This window comes from Zea mays, chromosome 7 (genome assembly GCF_902167145.1).
Source record: "Zea mays cultivar B73 chromosome 7, Zm-B73-REFERENCE-NAM-5.0, whole genome shotgun sequence".
In the NCBI taxonomy this organism is placed as follows: Eukaryota; Viridiplantae; Streptophyta; class Magnoliopsida; order Poales; family Poaceae; genus Zea; species Zea mays.
The window spans coordinates 79786888-79791797 of record NC_050102.1 but is presented as its reverse complement, the minus strand read 5'-3'; the positions used below and the strand labels follow the sequence as shown (position 1 = coordinate 79791797).

The 4910-nt window shown below is 42.7% G+C and overlaps 1 long non-coding RNA gene across 1 annotated transcript; it reads right to left on the bottom strand.

Annotated features, from left to right (window-relative positions):
• Positions 1-4036: 4036 nt before the first annotated feature.
• LOC109940994 (uncharacterized) lies at positions 4037-4285 on the bottom strand. Its single transcript, XR_002263825.2, has 2 exons — positions 4213-4285; positions 4037-4115 (listed from the first exon to the last, which is right to left on the bottom strand). It is a non-coding gene; the product is annotated as an uncharacterized lncRNA (long non-coding RNA).
• Between the last annotated feature and the right edge of the window lie 625 nt (positions 4286-4910).

Sequence of the window (4910 nt, the reverse complement as noted above, 5' to 3'; positions counted from 1 at the left end):
TTGGTCTGAATACCAAAAAGGTGCCAAACCACCTAAGGCACCCACTGGAAAACTTTGAAACCGAGCCAAATTCGTTTTACAAGATTTGGCATCATTTTTGTCGCGAGGTGGACAGTGGGACAAGCCAGTTTTGGCGTCCGCAAATCTCCCTACCTAGGGCATATCTGCCATTGGAACTCACATACAAGAGACAACCCTAGGTGCTAGGAGGAGGCCTGCGCCGGATTTTTGCCAAGATTCGCACGTTTGCGATCCCGGCGAGCTGTTGAACATGGGCAGAAGAACACCTCCACGTGTTCGACGCGCCCTGAACGCGCCAGAGCACGCCCATCGCCCGACCCCGCGTGCCCCGCGCCGCGCCAAGCCACGCCCGTGTCCCCTGCTCGCGCCCGCGCCTATAAAGCCAGCCAAAGCTTCAGCCGTACTCCCCCGCGCGCTCTCGACCTCACCGGAGCAAGAGATCGTCGGAGCTTGCCCTGCAGACGGCATGCCAGCGGCCGCTCGATCCCCCGCCACCGTAGATCGGCCAACAGAGTCATCCCCAACCCCGTCCAACCCTTGGAATAGACTCTACGTGCCTCGGTGAAGCTCCCAAAGCGAGGAATCGAGCTCTGCCTCGCTGGAGACACCGGATCAAGGTCACCGGACTTCACCCGACCACCGGCGAACGTAGACCGAGCCCCAGTTATTCTTTGATTCCTTGCACGGGCCAACTCATTAGCACCCTGTGGAGCTCCCCGTGCCCTTGGATTGACCTGTATCGCTGTGGATAGGCCAGAGCACACGCCGCCGACGAGCTCGCCCGCCTGGGCACGTGGACCGGCCGATTCCGGCCATCACCGTCATCGAGCCGCACCTCGTTGTGACCGCAAGGACCTCCCAAAGCCAACCCCACCCTTCGCCGGACCTCCCTCGCCGCCGGTAAGCCGCGCCGCCCTTTTTCCTTTCGCGGGCACTGTTCAAAAGGGGGAGGGACCTCGGGGAAGAAGGAATAGAAGTCAGGGGGGTTTTTGAACTGTCAGAGACTCAGATGAATAGTTGCACAGGGGTTTAAGTTAAATAACTGGTTTAGGAAAAGCCCAGGGACCTCGGTGTAAACTGGTTTTCTAGAAAACCTTTTTAATATTTCTAATTTAAATGCAAACAGAGCTTGTAAAATTCATAACTTCAGTTTTATTCAACCAAATTTGGTCAAACTAATTTTGCCAGATTCTAAATACTATAAACTACCTAGGAAAAATGCAAAACCCCCTTAGCATTGCAGAAGAATTTAAGGTTTGGAATTAAAAATTGAATTGACCAAAAGCTAAATAATAGAGGCAAAAATAGTTACACTGTTAGACTGGGGTTAAGAAAAAATCAGAGAAATACTTAATCACTCCCTAATCTGTTTAAAAATAGTAAACCCCTCAGTACACCAAATTAAGGAAGGTTTTACGAATTAAAATCATTTTTGCTCAAAGTTAAAGAAAATAGAAAAGGTGGCTTAAAATGGAAACCAGGGAGCAACCACATTTTTGTTAGCTCACTTATTTAATATAGTTCACTAGAAAAATTCATTCAACCCTTGTTTAGTACCTAATAAAGTAGATGCTATTTATTTTATGAAAACCATGAAAACTTAGGAAAATCTTAGAGAAATAATCCCGAGGAGAAAACACCCCAAAGCTTGGGATAACTAATAATTTGTTATTATGAACATAGGAAAAATATGGGTTCTGTTGTTTGATATTTTTCAAATAACAAGTTAGTTATAAGTACCTTTTTGGCATTAAACCTTAGAAAAAGCATAACTAAATAACCACTAAGTAACCCTCTGTTATTTTTGGCACAAAAGCATGTTATTACCCACAGATGCCAGCAAAAATGACTCTTAGTACAGAACCCACACCTAGATGAGAGTTGTAGTGCAAAGTGACCCCTCTGCCCCAACTTTTGTTATTTTTGTCCAGGGCATAATCCATTTATTTTTGACCTCAAATTTAGGACAGACTATAGTTACCAATAGTAACCCACTGTAATTTTTACAGAATTTTTGGAAACCTTGAAATCACTGTTGTAGTTCAAACCCACCTTAAGAGCATAAAAAGAGGATAAAAGGAGGAATTAGTAGTGGAGATAAATGTTACCCTGACCAAAACAGCAAAACTCTTGAGTACCTACTAGAACCTTTAAGGGCAATCCAAGCCTTAATCCACTATGTTTACCTCTAAGCAAAACCTCATACCTAAATTGATAAGCATAAACCACTAAGAGCTTCTTATAACAAGGAAACCCCTAAGTTATCAAATAACTTAGTTTTTCTTCACTACGCATAATGGTTACTAAATCCTGCATATCATAGCATACATATTTCTTATTCATTGCATTCAATAGATTGCAACCTCGCTGACGGAGAGTACATCCTCGTGCCGGAGCAAGGAGTTGCTTAGGAGGTAGCCCCGGATCCAGCACCAGAGCCTGCCATCGAGGATCTGCCTGCCCCAGCTTTGGAAGGCAAGCCCTGGTTTTATGCATAACCTATTATTATGCTATTTTACTACACTTATTATTTGTAGGTTTGAATGTGCACTTAAGTGTAGGAGTTGTTTGGAACTTTAGTTGCATGACTCAGGATTCCCTTTGAGATGGATACTAGTATGCTAGGTCGAGTAGCTGCTTTACTAATTAGGGGTCTCGATAGAAGTCGGGTGAGTTTTCTAGCACTCGCGAGAGGTTAGAAATTGGTTGTATCCATTTTTATATCATAATGATGTTGGTCTGTGGACAACAATCCATGGGGATTGGTTGTCTACGAGATGGAAATTGGAATAAGGATTAAGGTGTGGTACCGTGTGTCAAGCGTTTGAACGTACTAAACATATGCCGAGAAATATGGTAAATCGGTAAGCCTAGTACCTGAGTGAACCTACTCGCAGATTGCCCTCCTCACGCGACCTGAGACGTGGTCTCCCAGTCCGGTTATGGTGGGTACAAGTGCGGTCACTGCATTACGGCAGTCGGGGTCAGTGGGGCATTGTACGCCAAGGCGGTGAGCCCCTTTCTGTTGCCAGGGAATTGATGGGGACGGTTGATGTGTGTGGGGACGGAATGCCTCGCCACGTTGTGTGTTTAGGTTTACCTTGCAAGGTTGAAACTCGATTCGAATCGTCTGCTTCTCGCAGCTAATGAGACTGCTTGATCCATGCTGCTACATTGAGTAACAAGTGGAAACGTGATGACTTGGCAAAAGTTGTTGATTGATAAATGTTTGATACCATGTATGACTAGAGAGGTACACATTTAGTCTTAAGAGAGTCACACTAAAACTTGAAAAAGCTAAAACTTGATTTTTAGACTCAGCTAGTGCTTTTGGCAAACCAAACCCCTCAGCCAAACAGCCGCATGTCTAGAGGTAGAGGAGTAGACTCCTCACACCGGGTAAGTCTAGCTGAGTATTAGTATACTCAGCCTTGCTTGTGGCATAATTTTTACAGGTTCTCTGGAGGACATGGTTGCTGGAGTGACTTGGCCGTCCATCTTGCCACCGGGTTGGACAGTCGAGTGGGACCCTACCTCGGCTAAGGAGGAGCATGAGGAGTGATGGGACAGGCTTCCCCGTCTCTCCGTTTACTTATCGTTAGTTTTATTCCGCTGCATCTCGAACAATGATCTCCACTTTTGCTAAAACTCTGATGTTGATGTAATAAATTTGATACTCCTTAATGTAGGGTTTTATGCTTTACTAGGTGAGTGCCCGTGCGTTGCAACGGAACCGTATAATAACACAATAACTTATGTACATATGTGTGTTATATTGTTATAGATATGTTCCCGTGCGTTGCGACGAAAGTAAAACATTTGTATGAAACATTAATACGGAACAACAAACATCACTATAATATGCAAAATCTGTGTGGAAAACATTATCATTGTCACACAAATTATTTCTAAAAAGTTAATTTAGAATTTTTAATTACAGACAAATGTGTCAACAACCGTACACTAATCAGCTAATCCTTTCTAGCGATATCGATAAGTCTCTGTTGTATATTTGCAGGGATGGCATATCGGCACGAATTGTCCTCATAACTTAACAGATCAATCACAAAGTTCCTTCGAAGAATCTTTGCATCCTATAGACAAAGACATAAGAAAACAAAACATATTATCTTGTAAAACGAGGTAGCTGGAATGTATGTTTTGAACATAAAACGAACGTACTACACTCACCCCAACAAATTTCATTCGTCTGTCATTCCCCCACATGGTCATAGCTTGTAGAACAAGGTAGCTGGTATTAAACCTATAGAATAATGTTTAGACAACTATGTTTTACAATGATTATCATAAAAAAATTTAAACTACTGAGAAGGTGGTACGAAGAAAATACCCTCTAAAGTCAATTGGAACACCAGTCTGAATTGTATGTTCCCACTTAAATATATCCTCCGCTCATCCAGAACGTTTCTTGTTGTAAGCAATCTTATATTTCTTTGAGGCCATGATAATCGCTTCCAAAAACCTCTTGTGTGGCATGTGTTTACACCAATCTTGATTCAGTGTAAAGTCGATAAAAGTCACATGCTTTTTAACATGATCTATTACGAAAAGGGTGTGACATCCGTTGAATTTTCATGGCATAAGAACCTGCAAAATATCAGTCATTAGGATTGCAAAGAATTGTCCTTTATAAATACATTCGAAATGAACACATACTTACATATCTACAACCTGTGATATAATAATTCATTGATGGCCAACAATCGAGTGTTTTGGCTAACTCTTCTGCTGTAGGATCCTGATGGTACTTTGGAAGTTTACCAAAACCAACCATTCTCTAGACAATAAATATACATGTCCACATGAGGATTAGATGTAGATACTATATATTAATACATTAATGATTGGAAACAAACTTACCCAGAAAC